This window comes from Perca fluviatilis, chromosome 22 (genome assembly GCF_010015445.1).
Source record: "Perca fluviatilis chromosome 22, GENO_Pfluv_1.0, whole genome shotgun sequence".
NCBI classification, from domain to species: Eukaryota; Metazoa; Chordata; class Actinopteri; order Perciformes; family Percidae; genus Perca; species Perca fluviatilis.
The window spans coordinates 24,568,318-24,590,996 of NC_053133.1; the positions used below are offsets into that span (position 1 = coordinate 24,568,318).

The following is a 22,679-nucleotide window of genomic DNA, read 5'->3' on the forward strand; positions in this document are numbered from 1 at the left end:
TTAAAATAATCTGTCTGGCTATCATTCAACTAGTCTGGACCCAGCTTCTTATGTGCTTATCCATCCCGCCTAGGATTGATTTGATCATTTCTAGAGTGACCACTAGGCCATTATAAACTATAGGGCTATCATCAATATGTTTTTACCAATAAAGTACTTTAATGACACTTGTAATTGTTTAATGTCAGGGGGTAGTTATTGTTTGCAAATTTTGTTTGCAGTTTTGTGCTAATACGTTACCCGAGTTACAGATACCAAAGTTATCAAAAGCACTAGAAGGGCAGGAATTTTCCCAGTCGGGAACTCATTTTTCTGAATATTCCAACACCTCACGAATGCAACACAAACGCCCTATCTCGCAACGTTAACGAAAGTGAGAAATAATTAGTGTATCTGCCTTGTGATTCGGATCCGCTCCAAATTAGAATATGTTCTTCCACAGCCCGTGCTACACCCTTTCACCAAGAGTCATGAAAACAAGGCCGGTGGTTTTTCCGTTATTCTGCTGGCAGACCAACAGAGAGACAAACCAAAAACATGACCTCCTTGGCTGAGGTACTAAGTTAGTGCCACTGACATAATTTGTTTTTTACCCAAAGAAATTATATCCAAACCATAATAATGATAACATGACCGTGTTACTTTTATAAGCATTTCTATTGTCCAAACTAATGATTCAGAGCTTTGCTTTAAACATCAGTCTATCTTCTTTGTGATTGTGCCAACATTTGTCAGAAAATAACGTAAACCTAATGACACTGCACCATATCGTCCAACCCTAAGCACCACACGCTGGCAAGAAGCACGTACAGTAACGTCTCGTCTACGGAGAAAGCCGAGCGTCAGCTGCACTCAGAGGCCTTTTGACAGAGCTCACAGCTCTTACACTACATATAAGACAGACAGTAGACTTGGAGCCTAAAAGGTTAGAGTTAGCCTCAGGTTGCAGTTACAAAAGATGAAGAGCGAGCAGCTACAGGGGCGGTGTAGATAACCGTAGATGTCGGTCAAACCGCAGTTGAAATGGGTGTGATGTAGACCATGTGTAAGCTGTAGTGAAGCAACTGACAACACTAGAGTTGAAGTGTAGGACCCACACTTTCGGGCATAATGTAAAAAAAGAAAAGAAATATGGACGATATACAATCTAACCAAGAGCTGGACATTAATCCATTACAACCTCCTCCTCTTTTATAAGAAGTACCCTAACAGTGGCGCTGGCAGGATTCTATTGCATAGAACGGACAAAAAACGCTAGCTGAAGCGGTTTACTGCGCCAGAAATCAGCTGTTCTTATAATATTGAATGTGTATAAGAGTGTGCTCCTAGCATCCTTTCATCATGCTCAAACACCACGCTATATAGCTCCATCCGTGGGTTTAGCGATACTCAACGTCCCGCAACCAGTTTATCTACAGATCGAGTCATAAAAATGAACATTCAGATTAATAGTGGATGGGTTGTTGGTGAAATAACGTATAATTAATGAGAAAATTAGTACTGTGAACAGAGCAGAGAGCAGAACAGAACTGTCAGCTGCTGCTCCTGTGCGCATTTACATCATTACATGCGTTGCATGTCTCACAGAAAAAAAGATGTATATGCACACTGTGTACAGGATTACGGCTGCCGGCGCCACTGTATCCTTATATCTAACTTTACACTTCTATTGTGTGGTTACACTTAAGTATCTCTCCGACTCAGGTCTATATGGGGTTACTTCTGCTCAAAAGGCAGCTACCCACTCATCTGTCACAACCAGCAGAAAATCTACCAGAGAAGCACATCGGAGTGCAGGCTGTTATGAATAGATCATAACTCCCTGTAACAAGATCTCGACACAGACAGCTCTTGTTCCATCAGGCAGGAGGAGAGTTTGAGAGGGACTTCTGACAATGCTTCTTTGTGTTTAGCCAATTTTCAAATGTAGATCGGTGAAAAGGCCAAGTAATGTGATCTAGCAGAAAGGGGACAACAATGGAAAGACAAAGACAGAAAGAGAGGTATCGCTGTGCCATCGAAAAAGATACTGCCAAGAATATATAACATATCACCTCACATGCTCTGCATTTACCCATTTCTGCATCTTCACGCTTCGTTCGGACATTTTTTTTTTTTTAAATCGCCTGCGAGCTAACGGACAGAGCAATCAGCCCACAGTTTGGCTGGTTCACCCAAAGTAGAAACACTTAGCTCTAATGGTAGCCACTCATGCATATACATTAGAGTCCGGATCGGGCCGAATTTTTCTGTCCGAGGCCGGCCCGCGTCCGACAGAGCCGTGACCGAACCCGACCCGAGCCCGACAGGTATTAAGAAATTTGTGTCCGAGCCCGACCCGAGGCCCGACACAGTTAAAATCTCATTTTTTTCCCTCATACTAATGACACATGTAGGCTACGTTTGTGGAAAGCTTTTATTAAGCAACTGTAGGAAGGCATTTGGAAATTTCAACAGATGAGCGCATCAGCGCACACGGGGCAACAAGCGCACGTTAATCAGCTGTTAAAATGTTCAATGTGTTAACCTTTCCTGATCGCTTCGTTTCCGACCGTGATCAGAAAACCAGGGGAGACTGGTTACCTCCAGGGCCGACGTTATAACACGAATAACCACTAACTCTGCTCCGGTTGCATCTACGTCTGCTTCCTCTATCTCTCTTCTGCCCACTTACCACACACACACACACACACACACACACACACACACACACAGCTCTCTTAAAAGGAGCCGCAGCACCATTTTACAACAAATGCCTTATCGCGCTGATGTGACCGAGCCCGACCCGACCCCGACCATAATTTCTAAATATCTGTCCGAACCCGGCCCGGCCCGTCGGGTACCATCGGGACCCTCCGGGACCCGTCGGCCTCGGGTCGGGTATCCATGCCTTAATATACATGCTTTTTTTTTTCTCTCTAAGTATGCCAAGGTTTTTAGATACTCAACTCTGTGATTTCTGCCACCATACCATTACTATGGAGTTGTTTCGTTTGTTGCTCGTGGCATTGATGAATGCTCAGGAAATACTTTGTACTGCAGGGATGGAGTAGTTTAAAGTGTTGACTGTGTGTTGCGTGGATTATCCAGAGTAACCGGGACATTTGTTTGTGGCAAGGCTGGATTAGGAACTCCTGGATGTGTAAAAACGCAACCGCTTGCTCACAGGTTTCCCATATCAAAATGAAGACATGATAATATGTCACTGTTGTGTTTAGAGATTTTATGGTGCCCCCAAGTGGCCAACAAAACAAACAATTAATGCATGTTTAAAGTTTAACATTAACTGGCATGATAAAGAGTTCAAAAGTGGGCCCTGTTAGCTGATCTTGAGAGCTGGACTTCTGAATCCAATTTAGAGTCCTTAAACATTTCAGTTTGGCATTTAATAATTGTTCCATATTCCTAAATTAAAGCATTTAGAAAATTGTCCACACAGTAAACCTTGGAACAGCTATTGTTCCAGCCTAGAAAAGCATACACATTGCCCCTAAGCAGCCTAGCAGGTAGATCCAAAAATGGTTTCTAGATACAATGCTCCTGATTTTTCTTAAATGTCATTTTTTTAATCATTCCACCCCATTGTATTGGAATGGTACCAGAAATGTCTGTGTAGAATCTACATAGAATTGTCTGCATGGCTACTTACAACTAGAGGAAAGAAAGCAGTTTCTTTTGCTACACTGGGTAAACCAACCCTGTAAATTATGTGTTTTTTTTTCAATATTATCTTAGATTTACTTGTAGTCAATCTGCACCTTCTACTTCAATCACCCCTTCCCCCTGGAAAATTCTGTTCCTGGACATTTTGTTCTAATCATTAAGTTAACAAACGTAGCTCCTTTGACAACTAAAATTGGCGGCTGAGGTGCCCAGGGGCAACACACACATCAGCTTATTAGCGTAAGCCAGATCAAAACCCATACTGTCAATTTCTGGCTGTCAAGTCCACATGTACGTACGGATGCATGCAGAGTGCAGCGTGCGTCCGCAGAGCTGCAGAGCGCTTTAAAGCCTGACTAAATTTCTTCTGAAGAACCCAGAGGAGCTCCCCTGGGATGCAGCAGCCTGGCCCTGCCACTAAAGTTAATATGGTCAGACAGCTGCATATTAGCCGTGGATCATCTCCTTTGACATAGCCGTTGATCTCACTGCCAACAGCAGCGCAAAGCCCCTACCTTTACCTGCCAGGAATATCTGTGCACACTTCAGTTGGGGGGGGGCGGTGTGTTAAAGCAGTGGGCAGTGAGTGGAGCGCCTTTTCCCTCCCTCGCTTCCCAGGTACAGTTTACGCCTCACGAACTCTCCGTGCTGCCTTCGAAGACATCCTCGCTCTCTGCATGCGAGGGATGGCAGGTTTGTTTCTTGCACACCCTTATCGTAGGCTACACTCGCTCTAATATTCAAACACCTCCTCTCCAGCTGAGCATGTTGTTGGAGAAGAAGAAATCGTGGGTAAATGGGAGGTCGGGCCGTTCATTTCACAGAAACGGGGACAGATCAGACGAAGAGAGCTGCATCCCCCAGAGGCCCCTCATTTGAACGAGACAAACACAGGGTCTGTAATTAAAGATGTAACAAACTCTATGTCCATTCCTCTTGTCGTTTCCGCCGGCGTGTCACCTTGCATTACAGCACAAAGTTTACTCTGGCGTGCTCCACACACAAGGCTGCTAGCTCAGGTTGAGCCGTCCTCATATCCACTCGGCTAAAAACTCCTTTGCCTCTCAGAGAGAACAAAAACAGCGCTACGGCTTCACCGTTCTTTTGTTTTAAGCTTCATAATATCAGCGATAGAAATAAAGAAATCCTTCAAAGCTTGGTTCACATTGCATGACTGAGCAGGTTGGGATTTGGAGTCTCGCTCAAGGACACTTTGACAGTGCACATGGCTGTTGATGGACGTGTGCTGGCTGTGGAGGGAATTGAACCTGTGAGTTTTTTGCTACAAACATTTCTCAGAGCCAGCACTGCTCTGGAGGCAGAAATAATCTCATTGATTAAGTTAAACCTCAGTGGGCAAAGCCAAAAAACTGCAGCGTTTCAAAGCGTTTTCAGGTAACTCACAAAAGACTGATGAAAATGTTAATTTAGTAGTTCCATCTTCACTTAGTTACTTTCTAATGAGTCCACATGGGAAATACGGACATTTGGGATTTGTCTAATTAATATCTACTGATGTTAGTGTCACACATGTTCAAGCTACTTTTACATTTCTGATGGCTGTTAATCCATCCTTCACGTACATCTCATAATATAACAAAGGATATGTTTTTGACATCTCAAATGCTCATGTGAACAGACTTTATTCCATGCACTTTGCTCTGTCAATTCATATTGTCCTGGCATAGGTGCAAGAAAAAACCCATAAAACATTAACTTAATACCTGGCTGAAAAGCAGTATTTTATGGTTTCAAGTCTGTTGCATCTGTAACCAAATTGATGGTTTACAATTACAATTTAGATCTTATTTTTGTAGGTTAAGATTAACAAGTTGATTGCTGAGATGAGACCGCGATCCGACCCGAATACGGGAAGTGAGCCAAAAACATTTACTAGCCTGTAATTTCAACCTTGCACATAATTTATGGACTTATATATGATTTAAGGGTCTCTCTCTCTCTCTCTCTTCTCTCTCTCTCTCTCAGCAAAATACATTAAAAAAACTGAGTCGCGTTGGACAAACGACCCAACGGAACGGCCAGAGGTGTCATTTCCCGACATTTTTTGTTAACGTTAGCTACCTGATTGAGTCTCCAGGCAGGAGACAGCTAACGTTAACCGTTAACCGCTTATTTTAGATGATTCAATCTGACTGTATTATCAGTAACGTTACCCCAGGGTCATTAAACAGTCTACTGTTATCCCACGTTCATTGAAGTTATGATATTAAAGACTATTATGTCCAAGCATGTTAAATGAATAAATTCCTTGAAACTGTTCCAGTTTGGACTGTAGCAGCGACGATAGTGGCATTAACACCGGCTCCTTATGTCTATTCGGCAGCATATAAAACTTAAGATCAGGATTTTCTTAACTTATTAGAGGCGCAGAACGCCACAAAGCAACTTTTCGGCATTGTACCAAGTAAAAAAAACAAACATTCGTCAATACGACAAAGATTAAAGATGAACCGCTAACAAGGTCCACGCTCATTAATTAGAATGGTTTTTTTTCTTAAATATTAGAAACACTAAAGCAAAACCAGGAAACCTAAGACATTATAAATTTGGTGTTGCTCCATTATTTTTGAGACCAAGCGTCCGCGAGTTTCAGATATTCTGTCCAATAAACAAGCCGGAACCGAATGAAAAGTGCAACGATGTTGCAACTTCACCCCTGAATCGCACCGAAACCATCATACTATAAGATCTGAAAGTGCCCCAAATTACACTGGGTCACTTTTTCCAGCCAAGAATGTTCAAAGATTCTCTGACACTAACTGGTATTCTGCTCCTAATATTTCATGTCACTCCGATTTCCTGGCTACAGCATCTTCAACTACATTTGTCGATTCAGTGAATGTGGAGGTGTCACATTAGCCCATTTTGTGCATGGGGAATGAATTCTGATTTAATTTTCCCGCAGATAATGCCCAGATCAGTCCCAGAAGTGTCACATCTTCAAAAGCTCATTCACAGCAGCGATGGCAATTCATTCTGACTTCAGGAGCATCGGCCTCCTTTCTTCTACTTTCGTCAATACCAAATGTATTCACATTCTAGGGATAGCTTTTGTCAGCTCCGCAAATGAGGTATTAAAATCCTTCTTTGCTTTCTGCGGCTGTCTATCCAGCACACAAATGGCTCTTTTAGAGATAACGGATGGCGACGTTTCTCAGACGCCTCCGGATTCCAGCAGCCCAGAATGCTGCTTCACCGTGGGGCTGAGCACAGCAGTGGAGTCATTAGAGAAGTCGGAGACAGATGATTTCAGATCAGTCTGTCACCAACCCCTGGGTTGCAACCCCAGCATATAGCGTTAATGGGAACATTATTAAATCAGCTAGAAGAACAGGTGCCAGATTTTACTTTGAACCAAGCAGCCACTTAAATCTATTGTTTCGTTTAATCCTGCTCTCGTGCTTTACGTTCTCAATCTCTTTTTCTCGTCATATCGCTCATCCAGCGGTGTAACAATACAATGACTCGATGAGATGCAAGATAAGGAGTTAATAGTTCAATACGCTTGTGATATTTGGGATAAAGCTGGACGGAAAAGGAACTGTGGCTGTATGAAATTCTTTTAGGTGGAAGAAATGGGATTCATCATTGCAACTTTTAAAAGGTTTGGGTTCAAAATGCAAATAACAGAATCTCTTACATAAAAAAAAATGAGCAGCTTTTGTACAAGCGGATGTATCCTTGTAAAACTAAACTGAAGAATGTCTGAATAAGGTTGTGTTTGTAAAACCCACATTGTAGGACAAGAACAGTATTTATTTTAGCCACACAGATCTAGAAATGAGAATGGTCCAGACTGAAATATGTCAGCAACTATTGCATGGATTGCTGTTAGCGTGAATTACGGATGCACCTTGCTAACATAGCTAGCACTACCATCTTGTCTAAATATGGTCACTTCTGGCTCCAAAAAATCAAATGCGAGGCTTCAAAACGGTAGTCCACAAACCAACGGATTACGTAACAGTGGCTACTTCCACTTCTTAAGGGCGTTTTCACACCCATAGTTAGTTTGCTTTGGTTTGCAAATCAGTTGATGAGCCATTTCCCCTTGGTTCAGTTTCTTTTCACACCTGGAAATATGTGTAGACCTTGTGGCATTTAACGTATGCAAACTAAAATGGGGTAACACTTTACTTGAAGGAATCAACAGAATCACTCTCATAACTATGACATGACACTGCCATGAATGTGTCATAAACGTTATAAACAAGTCATAAACGTTTCTGTCATTAAGTGTCATTCGGTTTCAGTCATGACAAGTTGACATTGTTTGGGTTGTCTTGATTATGACAACTTGACAGGAATCAAAGTGACATTACCGGAAGTTGTCTTGGTCATGACAAGTTGACATTACATTTGTTTGGGATGTCCATCAGGGGACTTCAACTTTTTGGGCCAAGGACCCATCAGCTGAAAAAAGAGACGGAGCAGAGACCCCTTACTATATATAATGTATACAATTTGAGTTACATATGGGCTTACAATAACATGTAGGCTGGCCTAGAGCCTTTAGCTATACCTTTTTATGTCCCATTCAATACGAAGCTATTCAAATATTTGTTGACATATTCATATATTTATACTAATTAACATATTAATGTTAAAATGTGGAACAGTGAATGCTTAAAGCTATAGTGCGTAGTTTCTGTCTCCCCCATGAGGAATTCTACATAATGACAACAATTCTGTCGGTGCGTCCACATGATACAAGCCTTCCGTGACCACGCTTCCTTACTCGCAACTACTACTACTGGTGGAAGAATGGCAAATCTATTAGGGTAGTTATGAAGTCCTCCGTTCACCTGGAGTCTTACTCTCAAGGTCTGTAACAGCATGCTTGGAGAAATTGTGCAGTGGAAAATGCACTTTTTTCCTGTCACCTGGCAACTAAAAGCTTCAAAGGACCCGTTCATCACAGAAGGTCTTACATCCAAAAAACCTTTTGCTTTGCCAGGCATTTTACTGAAACAAACCCCCTGGGGGGATCAAAGAATCTTGGACTGTTGACCGTGAACCCTTTTTTACCAAGGAACAAGACTTCCTCCTCCGTGCACTTTATTGGCGATTATGTTGAAGACTCCCATGTTGGTGACTTCGCAAGGTGCCGCAGGATAAAAAGGTGCTATTGTTTAGTGTGTGTGTGTGTGTGTGTGTGTAAGTCTATGTACACCCTCGTGAGCCCCGGATGAAGAAGAGAGCATAAGCATTAATCATTGTATGAACACATGATGGAGGAGGGATGAGACAGAGGCAGAGAGAGGTTATGATAGGCACAGTATCATTAGTTTTTTGGAAGGCAAAAGTAACAAAAAATGAAATCTTTACTTTGAAGAATTCTAAAAATTAAATAACATGTATAAAAATGTTTGAACGTATAACAAAAAAATAACTAAATTTCAACATAACACTAGACCCATTTGAAAAGGGATAGGTAGAACCAGGTCCTACCTCTAGTCTTTACCACAACTAAATTACAGTCCAACAAGATAAATCAAACAGACCATTTAATAGGACTCCCAAAAGGTAACCATTTTAGGTAACCCTTTACTTGAATGTATCGACATAATCGTGACATGACACTGTCATAACTATGACATGACACTGTCATGAACGTGTCATAAACGTTATAAACAAGTCATAAACGTTTACGGCTTCTGTCATTAAGTGCCATTCGGTTTTAGTCATGACAAGTTGACATTGTTTGGGTCGTCTTGATTATGACAACTTGACATTAATCAAAGTGACATTACCGGAAGTTGTCTTGGTCATGACAAGTTGACAATAAATTTGTTTGGGAAGTCTTTATAATGACAACTTGACATTAAACAGGACGAGATTATGCCAAGTTGTCATGACAAAGACATCCTCTGGTCATTGTCATTAATACGTTAATTAGTACGTTAATAGGTTAATTAGTAGGGATGTCCAGATCCGATCACGTGATCGGAAATCGGGGCCGATCACGTGGTTTCAGACTCGATCGGAATCGGACGTTAGCTCCCGATCAGGACTCGGATATATATGTATATATATTCTCATTATTTTTTAACACATCTATAGTTATGCGGTGGCACAGAGTTAGACCCTTTTGACTCCACACAGAAACAGCAACGCGTGCGGCATGACATCACTTTGTTGCAGAGACGCTATTGGTTAAATGCCGGCATAGTAGAACACGGAAGCAGCTTGAAGCGGAAAGCGCGAGTATGTCTGCGGTCTGGATGTCAATTAAATAAAAAATATGGAACATCCTGGATCTGTTTTTTCGCTCTTCTTTATTCTTTTTTTTAATATATTATAGAAGTATCGGATCGGGACTCAGTATCGGTAGATACTCAAAATCAAATGACTCGGACTCAAGGGCAAAAAACCTGATCGGGACATCCCTATTAATTAGTATAAATATATGAATTTGTCAACAAATATTTGAATAGCTTCGTATTGAATGGGCCATAAAAAGGTATAGCTAAAGGCTCTAGGCCACCCTACATGTTACTGTTAGCCCATATGTAACTCAAATTTTATACATTACATATAGTAAGGGGTCTCTGCTCCGTCTCTTTTTTCAGCTGATGGGTCCTTGGCCCAAAAAGGTTGAAGTCCCCTGATCTACGGTGTAGCACAAGTAAGGAGATGGCTACAATGGAATAAATACAGTGTCCTCTCCTCCTGCTATAAATCCTGTTCCTTTCCTCTGTTTAGATTGACCCTGTTTATGTAGTTGGAAAAGAAAATGGAAACTTCACACACGTAGCTTTGAAAAGGAACCACTGGCTTTTTCACTGTGATAAGCCAGATTTGTTTGGAAGTGTGGAAGGCGAGTGGCGGACTGTGTTGTTTAAACCCCCCGCTGAACTCGTTTTTCCTCTGATCACTGGATCAGTGGGGAACTAGAAACACACGGAAACCAACAAAGGAGACAGTTATCCTGTGTGTTTTTGTTTCTGGTTAAGACGTGGCTGCCGGTGCATGCACCCCCCCGCATACCAAACATGTAATGGAGCGCGCACACTCCCCCCTACTTGTTATTCTATTGACTCTGGGAAGTGAGGTTACTTAGACTCAGCCGAACCTGCTGATATGAGACACATGCACTCGCTATCGGGGCATGACCAAAAAAAAAAGCATCTTTTATCCTCCGATTACAAAAAAAAATTCCTAAATGCTGCCACTATGCAAGTTCAAATATTGTGGAGTGGGATGTTATTTTTCATTTGTAGAAACATGGCTTCCTTGCTTTTTTTTCCTGCATTATTTTGTTTGTCTACATGTAAATAATTAAGCAGGAATAACGTAGCAGACAGCATGCATTCATAATTCAGACATTTCATGTTCGGTGTGCATGTGTAGCACGACGTATGTGCCCCCCCCTTAATTGCTACTTCAAAAGTCACTTTAGTCTTTCATTTCACATTCAGCAGCACAGACATGCAGGGTCACAGGGACAGAGCAGAGAGTAGGGGTTATGGGGAATGACAGAACAGGGGAGGGGTAAATATCAGAGCGATGCACACTGCGCCTGAGGTTTGTGGTCCTGCTGCTCCGAGGCCCCACGTCTCCTCGGCTCCTGTCAGCTCATCAAGGCCAAGTCCCTGCCTATCCCCGCTGGAATACCGCATCAAACAGCCCGGGGAGCCTTTTATCCCAAACAGAATGCCGCCTCTTGTCACAGCGGAGGCTCTGCACCGAGCCCCGCACGGACGGCAAAGTTTAACACGGCAGAGTGAAAGTCAATACCCTGCCGAGGTGCCGTAGCTCAGACACGAGATGTGTGGGGGGGTAGAGAACAGTGAAAAGGTCACCAGGAAAATGGGATCTTGAAAGACACAGCTTGTCCGAGACAAGAGCACGCAAAAGCAAGAAGCCAAATGATGCCAGCCAGCCAGTTAATGTCACGGTTCTCTCTCTGACCCTGCGCCAATTCTGATGTCTCACAATTAAGGCCAAACATCTTATATTTGTCTTTTCCACCAATTACTGTAAAGGTTACTGCTTCAGTTGTGAAACTTGGCTCGTGTGTACAAATCCTTTCACGTGGGTATCGCCCTCAACAAAAGAAGAAACATTGACTTCCTCCATCCTAATTTCCCTTTGTTTGGACCTGTAGCCAAAATCAGACATGAAAAGGCTTGACTGCGCACCCCAAAGACACAGAAGAGCTCTTTGTACTCGGGCTTGTTCTGCTCCATGCCATTTTTAATCTCGGGCAGGAGGCAAGAGAGCTGCTCCTCTTATCTTAGATGACACGGAGGCTTTGCTCCCTCTCTCTGGCGCACTCTCTCATCTTGTTCTTCTGAAACCTAACCCGCTTTCATGCTTTCCCCTAGTGGTGGTTGTGGTGGCAAAGTGGCACACTCGATGAGACTGGTTGAATTTTGTTTAGGTTATTCCATCTGAAGGCCGTTACATGATAAGTGAGGGGTAAAGAAGGGCAGACGGCAAGTCGGGTGTCACCTTCCTGGGCTTGGTTTTTAATCAAGTCCAGTGCACCTAACTGATGTCGTTATTTTTAATTGCCTATTGGAGGCACACCACTTTTAAGAGCTTATTGAACTTGTAATCTTGGGAGAGAGGGTCAGGAGTGTTTATTTAGTGGAATGATGCTGTGCTTTCACAGACCTCTGAAATGTTGCCCAGAACTCTATTCAGTGACACATCTGACCCAATCTGAGACTTTTTTGGTGGTACTGAAGTTTGTGTTGTTATGAAGTTGTTCAGATTGTTTGGGCTATCTGAAATATAGTGTTAGTCATATCTTAGGGAGCGTGTTTTCAGTATGGGGTGCTGTGCTGTCGAAGCCTTTAGGAAAGGTTTGTGCTGCTGCTGATAAAAAAAATAATATATATATACATACATACATACATACATACATACATACATACATACATACATACATACATACATACACACACAGTACAGGCCAAAAGTTTGGAAACACCTTATTCAATGAGTTTCCTTCATTTTCATGACTATTTACATTGTAGATTCTCACTGAAGGCATCAAAACTATGAATGAACACATGTGGAATTATGTACTTAACAAAAAAGTGTGAAATAACTGAAAACATGTCTTATATTCTAGTTTCTTCAAAGTAGCCACCCTTTGCTCTGATTACTGCTTTGCACACTCTTGGCATTCTCTTGATGAGCTTCAAGAGGTAGTCACCTGAAATGGTTTTCCAATAGTCTTGAAGGAGTTCCCAGAGATGCTTAGCACTTGTTGGTCCTTTTGCCTTCACTCTGCGGTCCAGCTCACCCCAAACCATCTTGATTGGGTTCAGGTCAGTGGTTTCCTAGCAGCTACTTGACCATGAAGGCCTGATTCGCGCAGTCTCCTCTTAACAGTTGTTCTAGAGATGTGTCTGCTGCTAGAACTCTGTGTGGCATTCATCTGGTCTCTAATCTGAGCTGCTGTTAACTTGCGATTTCTGAGGCTGGAGACTCTGATGAACTTATCCTCAGCAGCAGAGGTGACTCTTGGTCTTCCTTTCCTGGGGTGGTCCTCATGTGAGCCAGTTTCATTGTAGTGCTTGATGGTGCTTGATGGCCACTTGGGGACACATTCACAGTTTTCGCAATTTTCCGGATTGACTGACCTTCACACCTGGACACCGCTATAACTTTAGTTATCATCAACTTAACCATAGTTCTAAGTCGTACCAATATAAACATCTTATAGTATCTAAAATCTTGAGTTAAATGTATTTTTCTCTTAAGAAAACTGTTGAAACATGAAAACGCTGACTTAGAGTGGGAGTAGGACTTACGGTAACATTAAGTTACAATGATACGCTTGCAAGCGCAACTAGCTAACTTCAGCTACAAATGGTAGATCCAGCAGCCAATTCCCCCCAAAAACCAACCAAAATATACCCTTATTGTTTAAAACTAGCTTAGCTTTGTACAGTAAAGCAAGCGAATAGTCGATTAATCGCTGAATTGATTGACAGAATGTAACAGGTTGATTGACAGAAAACTTAGATAGACGGACTTTATTAATCCCAAACTGGGAAATTACTGATTTATTATACTTCTTAACTTTTAACTTTTTCCTTGTTAACTTCTTAACTTAGTGCAAATATTTTGATCATCAGTTAATCCTTCTCTCGTTCAGTTGTAATGATTTGCTGCATTTCTGTATCGAATGGGTTATTGGAATGGGACATTTTATAAACTACATGGTTAATTGAATAAATAGCAATCAAGCCGTGATACTGTACAAAACGCTGCCAGCGTGTGGGGCTTACATAGAGAACAATAGGTGATGCTGTTTTAAAGCGTTGTACAAACTTTGACTCTACATTGTCTATTATTTTCCTATATCAGGAGACCAGACAGACCAACAAATTGGCTTAAACAGAATTGACATTCTCTTTTATACTTGCAACATGTGTTCACTGAAAATGATATCACAGATGGCAGATACTAAAGTCACAAATGATGGCTTAAAGGGGGAAATCTGGACAATAATGTAAGACTGATTAATGGAGTGTTAACCAAATGGCAATTTAGAGGATACTTGTCCAGAGAGGAAATGTAACTCTTAACAGCCATGAAATCTGTTTTCCAAATTGAAAGACCTGAACAGTTTGTAAGAGTTGATAAAAAGTACTCTAGAGGTGACAGAACAAGTCACGGCCTTTATAAACCTACAGCCCTCAACCTTAAGAGTAGGCGTACTTGATCCGCTGCGTGAAAGCACCGTGTCCTTCTGACATCCTGCACATTATCACAAAACCAAAGTCCAGCAACATGCAGAACATAACTGTATCCAATCTATTTCTACGGCCAATCTGGGCCTTTGTGAAGGGACCCAGAGGGACTTGTTTTCCAGACGTCTACCACCGTTAACAGACCTTAAGAACAGACCGAGGCCCTTTTAAAAGCCCTATAGGTTCAATTTGTTCTGCCAATTATTATCCCCAGCTCTGCCACAGTGATGGAAGGTGCTGTTCAATGGGCTTGAATGCCACCCTCTCAGCATCCCGCCCCAACAAAGAGTGAGCCCCTGACTTTTTTTTTCCGGGGTTCCAGTCAAGCATTCGCTGACAGATTGGTTGGGGCGCTAACCAGTCAGGTCTTCAAAGAGACAAAGACGATGGAGAGGGCAGCGGGGAAGGGAGGGGGAAGCCAGTGGTGAAGAAGAATGACCTGCCAAATGAGAAAGAAGACATATTGAAAGGGACAGAGTGGGAGAAAGAAAAAAAAAACCAAACATATTGAACCAATGGAGAAGTACAACCTTTTGACCATCTGGCTCGGTAGGTGACAACAGCCTTCATCTGTATTTTTAGAGCTGGACAACGCACCAAATTACTCTGTCAGGAAGATTAAGTAGAGTCAAAAAGGGCTGTCGAGTGGGGCGGGGGGGAAAGAGCAAAGTCGGCCCAATTGGCTATGAAAAGTGGGGAAGCGTAAAAGTTTGCTTGCTGATATCTGGAGCTCCATCGCTTTATTTTGTCTATACATATACTATGAAAACAGCTCAGACTGTCATGAAAAACAAAACTAAGCAAGAACCCGCGCAGCAGCCTAGAACACTGCTTGTTTCTGTGTAATGTATTCTCATTTCTGTTTAAACACGGTTGAGTACATCTCCAATATGATTTCGCTTCCCGAGTCCTCCCCATGAGAAGAAATATGCAAGAAACTGAACTCTGAAAACCTCTTTTTGCTGCATTAATTCCGTGATTGCTTGAATGAAACACTGCTATTTCCTCCGCTCTGTGCTAACCAGGGATCAGATCTCCGTGACCATGACTAATCTTGCGCTGCACTTTTTGTGTGCGTCGGCTCGCGCCTAATTTTTCAGGATCTTTTTGCCAATTTGGAAAACTAATTGCTTTGACGCCGACTGGGCAAGCGGCGGAATATAATGCAGTTTAAAGCTTCATCTTTTATGCCCATAAAAGCCCTCTACGGATCCAGCCATGTACAACACTGACTCATTAAAATGCATTAGGGCAGGTTTGCTGCCGTGAGAGAGGAGGCGATTCTTTTTTTTTTATTTTTTTATTTTCACCCTTCATCCTTTGCGTTTTCTACTTCGCTTGTCAGTGATCCAAGGACCCTGCACTTGCGGCAATTTCCACACAAACACACACACACACACACTCCCGAGCCGTCACACACTCCTGAGTTCCCCCCACCTTGCTGGTCACTTTTTTCCCCTTGCAAATACCCTGAGATGAAATGCTTTTTGAGGTGCGTGCAGTAGCACATCCCTCCACTGCCACCACATGTCTCCCCTCTCCTCAGTCCTCCATCCCTTTTGCTACCCAGATTTCACTCCACCTCTTTGATTTCCACCCCCCACTCGCTGTAATTTCACCCCTATCCTGCTGTCAATCTACCCCCCTACGACTCTCTCTCCCCTCCTCTTCGCCTTCTTTCTCCACCTCTTTTTTTTTTTTTGTCCTTTGCTCCTTCCCATGCTTGAGCTCGTAGATGGCTGGATTCCACTGGAGCCAGGGGGAGGCCGTCCCCTGATTGTAAAGAGAGGGGTAATTGGTGCTTTAAAGTGATTGGGTCGCCAGATAGGCAACACCAGGGATGAGAGCGTGCAGACAGCTATGAGAGGCAGAAAGCAGCGGTGACAAGAGGAGAGGCAGAAAAGAGAAGACATATATATTTATACTGTACTTTTATATAGACGGAGAGAAACTTTACAAAAGAGGACAGCGAGAGAGAGCATGGACTCAAGGTGACTTTATGGAAACTGATGCACTGCAGGCAGTAGCTTTCACAACTTTTAAAAAAGGGAAATTTAGGGAGTGTGCAGGGAAAAGAACGAGATTAGGGGAGAAGAAAAACATTTTCCACAGAAGAAGGATTGAGAAAGAGGAATAAAGTTGAAGAGGAAAAAGAAAAGGTAAGGCATGGAATTTTTGCTTGCATAAAATAAGAGAAAATAATCCTCGACTTTCACTGGTCATGTTTTGAAACACGGTAGTGCAAACGAGAAATGCCAATAGGACTTTTCAAGCTGTAAACGGTGAACGGTGAGGATGATTTAGGGGTGACTGGGGATTTTGTCAGCTGTAACGGAGCGTTGAAAACTCTCTGAGTGCAGATGGAGAGCGCTGAGACGAATAAGACACGAGGTGGGAGCACCGTGTCATTACTGCGCTGAATCGATAGTTCTTTTTGTGTGTGTGTTTGTGTGTGTGTGTGTGTGTGTGTGTGTGTGTGTGCTAATTGACAAACAAGGTTTTCTGGAACAAATTTATTGTGTTGTCAAAAGTAGGTCGCGGGGAATATTTGGAGAGCCTCGCCTCAGCCGGGGGGGGGGTTTGGTGGCACAAAAACTTGTGAACACGAGCTCAGACTCAAAAGCGTGGCTCCAATTCCCAGCACGTCTGCACTGTCGCTACTTCAAACAAGTCATGCTGAAGGAGAGGAATGCCTATCTGCTTTTTACGCACCTCTGTTTGCCATTCAGACCTCATTCCGCAGCCATGGTACAGATTAATTTTCTTTTTATATATATATATATATATATATATATATAAAAACCCATTAAGCTTTCGCCTGTCTTGTAAGCTCCAGCCTACAAATAAGACACTCGATTGGCAGGTGTGTGCTAAGATTTCTTCAAGTCTTGCCATTATCAGTGGCAGCAAGAGACGGTGAAGGATCCTCTGAAAGATGCACAGGAAATGGTCACATAAGAGGAGAGCAGTCTCCAGCTGCAGCCACGTGGTGGATGAAAACCGAGCATCCAATTCTCCTTCTAGACAAAATTCAAAAAGAGATAGTTCGATATTAATTTGAAAGGATCTGTCCCCGGGACACCGCTGTTTAACTTGCGGCGGAGTGACACTGATTGCAAACTTTTTCCAGATGGACGCTGATGCACGGTGACATCATTCCCATGCACCAGTGGCTGGGATGAATGCCAGTTTGTGTGATTTAATTTCTCCATAAATGACAAGGCCCCTTTTATGGCCTCCACCGAGCGATGAATGAACTAAATGTGCATCGGGGAAGGGAAGGGGGAAGGAGTCCAAGACAGGAGGAGAAAAAAAAACAAGGATTAGAAGCCTAAAAATAAGTGCAGGAGTTGGAATGATACAATAATGCAGATGTGGAAAAAGGCAGAATAGGAGGAGGGATATATAAAAATAAAATGTAGGGTACAGAAGTATCAAGAGGGTGGAACCACCTTCTGAAACGCACCCAGGACACAAAAAGGCAGACAGAGAGCGGGGGGAGGGACGAGTAATTAAAAACACCTTACAGTCAAACAGGCCGCAGGGAGCGAGGCGCTCGTCACGGCACAGCGGTGGCGCCGCGCACACAGCTGCACATGCCGAGGCCCGGGGAGCATCCCCACAATTAGAGAGCGCGACAGAAGCAGGTTCAAAGCCTGCCCCATGCCAGCATCTCTGTCCTGAGGGGGGACAGGGTTAGAAAAATGAGGATGAGTAGAGGGTAGCACTGACACACACACACACACACATATATGTATGTGTATATATATATATATATATATACACACACACACACACACACACATACACATACACACACACGCCCTGACACTGCCATCTCTCCCTGAGAGCCGGCTGAGGAAACTGGGTTCCTGCTGCAGTATATACCATTTGCTTTAGAAACCAGAAGACATGGTCATTTTATTCCCTTACACACACACACACACACACACACACACACACACACACACACACACACACACACACACACACACACACACACACACACACACACCAGAGTCCATAAAGCGGGAAAGGCCCGAGTATTAAAACTAAGTGCACCAGTAGAATTTAATTACATGTAAATGAGTAAACAAACATTCAGAAATGATAAAAGTACGCTTGGTCGAGGAATGTGGCTCGCCACGCTCAGCACTCGGCCCGGGAAATGAAATTCAGTTCTGCATTTAAGAAAACGCTCCGACATTTTTTGCAACAGCACCCGCTCGGCTTACTGTACTCAGCTTATTGACAGACATTTTCACATTCCGGCGCTTCTGCATCTTTAAAAAGATGCTGCAAAAATATGAAAAAAGTCAAAGTGCATTGATGCCGCCTCTCGCCTGGATCTGAGATATACATAGCCTTCGCGGTGGCATCCACCGTGCAAAATCAATTGTGGTTAACAAATTGGCCGTGACGTTTTGGCCTGCCGGGGTGGGTGGAACCCTTTTTCATGGGTCCACCCAGTTTTAAAAAGGACCTTTTCCTCATACTGGGAGGCCTCTTTTTAGAGCCGAGGTGAGTGGAGCACAGACATGGCCACTGTGAAATTAACACTTACTAATGCTCCACATAGCACTTAAACCAGGGCGAACCCATGCTAATGTACCACACACTGAGTCGGCCCTTGGCAACCTCACTATGTCTGGGTGAGGTTTTTGATAACATTGGGACTGGAACTGACGATTATTCTCCCTAATCAATTAATCATTGGGTTCCAAAAAGTAACTGACATCTTTTATTTTTGTCCAACCATCAGTCCAAAACCCAAATTTCTAAAACAAGACAAAGAAAAGCTGCAAATCTTTACCTTTGAGGAGCTGAAACTAGGTAATGTGGGGCATTTCTGCGTGGATATTACTTATCTTTATTAAGTTAAATTAAGTTTTGGATAATTGACCAATTGTTTCAGCCCTAGGTAACAGTTTACGTCACTTTTTGGTAGGCATCAAGGCATCAAGGCATCTGCAGCGCTGGGTAGCGCTGCAGATGCCTTGTTTTGCTACCAATACCAAACCCAATACTTTTTCAATACCTTACTTTGAGGAATTTCCTAAAAAACTGTTTAAATTAACTGAATAAACCAAGCTTCTCGAAAGCATTAATGTTTAAATTTATCTGAACACAAGCAACCAAAATCAAAGTCTATAATTGTCAAAATGATTGCATGATTTGAATCAGGAACTGTCTAAAGAGTCAGACAAAGCAACCAATGTTGGGTCCAACTTTTTAAGTTTTAAACCAGTTGTAAATCCAAGAGCGTTTCCTTAAGTTATTATCAGGGCTTCAAATAGACACCCACCAACTGGGGGTAAAAGTGATCTTTGGCGGGTAACACTGTAAAGTTATTTGCCAATTTGGCCGTTGATCAATTAAGCTAATAATACTGCCTCCGTTTGAATCGATGCGACAAGTCAGTGTTGCCAGATTGGTCTGTTTTCTGCCAAGAAATTTGGGCGATTTTGTGCGTTTTTGGCTTGGAAACGTAACCCCTATCTGGCAACACTGCTTTTAGCACTAATCCTACATTTCCCATGAACACTATGTCGTGACGTGTCGTACAACCGTGCCGAAACGGAGAAGACGAACGGAACGGTGCGAAAACAAACCAGAGGAGCTGAAACTAAAGTAGGAAAGTTAGTTAGGGGAAAACTAAAACAAACATTTGGCTGCTGGAAAATCGGATTGGCTGGCAACTTTAATTATCTACTAGCCATGTTAGCTGGGGATCCAAAAAAGTTCATTTAAAGCCCTGGTAATTATACAGGAACAGAATGTTTTTTGGGTGAATTTGGGCATTACCAACTCATTCATCTGAACAGGTGGAGTTAGTGAGATTATGCATGCCGTTTCAGCCCAGCGGCGGTCGCTCAGCCATACTGGAGCAGTTGTTTCCAGGTTGGTTTTCCTCCATTGGAAGAAAACGCCTATCTCGCTGCTGTGGGAGCAGTTTGATGTAGTCTGCAGTAAATGGAGCAGCAGGTGGACTTGGATTAAGATGATACAACAATATGGCCCATCATTTTGTCACACCAGCTGCTCCCCCTGACAATCCTCGTCTCTTCCGCTGTCACTCAATCCCTTCTTCCCTCTGAAGCAAACACCTTTCCTTTCAGAGGGTCTCTTGCTTTTTTCCTAAACGTAAAATTAAATCGGATGTTCCTTTTTCTTCTTTCGACTCAATTTTTCTTTTAGCGTTGTCACGCTAACAACTCCAAAATGTGTGATTTTCTTTTGAATGCCAAGACAGATTTCATAACGGAGAAGAAAGTTTCAGCCCAGTGGGAAAATACCTTAAGTCTTGGCCTTGAGCTTAGTCACATGATTGCTCCTCCACCCTCCACCTCCCACATCCCTCCATCTCCCCCTGTCCCGTCCACTCACACAGCTTGTGTGGCAAACACCAGCTGCTGTCTCTTTAAACAAGTGAGGTGCCATAAGAAAAGATGTGTGAAATGTTTTGCCAACACAATCGCGTAGCATGTCACCTCATTAGGGACGACAAAATGGAGCAAAATGCTCGGGTGCAAGCTGTGACCTTTTGGAGGGGGGCGGAGCTGAGAGGGGAGATCAGGAGAACAGGGAGCTAATTTTACTTCATAATGGCAACCAGGCAGCTTGAATGGACAGAAAAGAGGGGGAGCAGCGAGGTCAAGTGTCACCCGTCCTGCCAAGCAGCAGAGGCGGCCCAGAAACACACACACACACAAACACACACACACGGCCCAGCCTTCCACTGATAATGCAGCCACGCCTCCCACCCTTCACTGCCTTTTGTGCCTCTTCAACAATGATTAACTGAGTTTGGCGATTCAGAGAGAGTCTACAGTGGTACAATACACTCTCTCTCTCTCTCTCTCTCTCTTACAAAGCATAATGGAGTCAGCCCATGAGTCTCTCTTTCTTCCGCTGTTTTTTTTATTTCCAGCCCAAAACTTTCCTCCTCCCCCTGCTAACAGCCTCTCTGCTTTTCTTTTACTTCCCCCCACAGTCTTTTTTTTTGCATTTTTGCTGCCTTTTCACCATTAAGCCGCCTATTTTGCCCCCCCCCCCCACACCTCCCCAAGCTCGTTAATGAAGGAGCGGGCAGATGCAGCCGTCTTCCGAATACATAAACAAGATGCAGATGGAAAGAGGGAGCGTAGGTGCCGTGCGCTACATGTGAAAAGGTATCGATTAGCTCAGATTGATGAGTAACCTCAAAAAGCATCTCCTGGAAGACGTTCTCGGACTTGACCTCGCTGAACTTAAATATTCCTATGATGTTGGTATTAAAAAACGAGCAATGCAGCGGGAGATAGTATTTAGAGGCATGAAATCCAACCTCTAGGAAAACCCATTGAGGCCTTCAAAGACCTGAAATACAGAGAAAAAGAAAAAACTGATGTAATGAGCGGTGTGCAGAGCTGAAGGGAACTTGTAGAACATGGTGTGAGTGAGGGTGTTAACAGAAACACTACAATCTCAGAACATCGCACCCCCGGGCCTTTTACAGGAGGTGTGAAGGAGCTTGCCTCTCATGACAGGAAGAGATGGAAGGAAGGAAGGAAGGAAGGAAGGAAGGAAGGGAAAGACTGTGATTTCACTTGTTCCTTTTTTCTTTTTGTGAAATGCCTGATTGTCTCGAGCTGGAGGGGAAAGAGTCTGAAACTGCTGGTTTCAAAGTGCGCAATCATTTCTGTTTTCTCCCGTGGGCTCCGAAATGTAACAGTGTGTAACGGATATGTTTCCATGACAAAGTTTTAGGGAAATTTCTGGAATTTCAGTAACGGGAAATGTGAATTGATGCACGATTTTGTCACACTCACTCTGACATCTCTCCATTTGTGCATGAATAGGTCCAGAGCATGTGTGTGTATTTCAGGCCTGTGTGTAGTGATTTCTAACAAACAGAGTGTAAATTGCAATTCCCCCAATGGGGATCAAAAACAGTATAAATTATTAAATTAAATTATTAAATATACCTAGGAAATAATCAAAATATTTGGAATTATACTTCTTTGCTTTCTTGCGAAAGGTTTGATAACAAGATTGATAGGACTCTTAGGTCTGTGATAAATATGGAGGTTGTAGGTTATTAGCTATCATAAAGACGCAGGAAGCAGGGGGGAAACCTCAGATGTCGCTAAAGTTTAAAAATACGCCTATTAACACTTTTAAAGCTAACTAATGGTGGCGACAAGATTCCCAGGTCGTTGTGGCTGCACATAACTCCCAGTAAAACCACAAATTATTCCAACCGAAGCCAACTGCCTCACTGGGGACTTTACAGTGACA

General features: G+C 43.0%; 1 protein-coding gene across 2 annotated transcripts in view; it reads left to right on the forward strand.

Moving 5' to 3' along the window:
- LOC120551899 (cadherin-20-like) overlaps positions 1 to 22,679 on the forward strand; it is a 97,271-nt gene that overhangs the window by 40,185 nt on the left and 34,407 nt on the right. The window contains exon 1 of one of the 2 annotated variants that reach the window (XM_039789471.1): positions 16,193 to 16,558. The exons of the other annotated variant lie outside the window; for it this stretch is intronic. The gene's annotated coding sequence lies outside the window, so the exon portion shown is untranslated. Of the gene's footprint in view, positions 1 to 16,192; positions 16,559 to 22,679 lie in introns of those variants that run through there. 2 annotated transcript variants of the gene reach the window in all.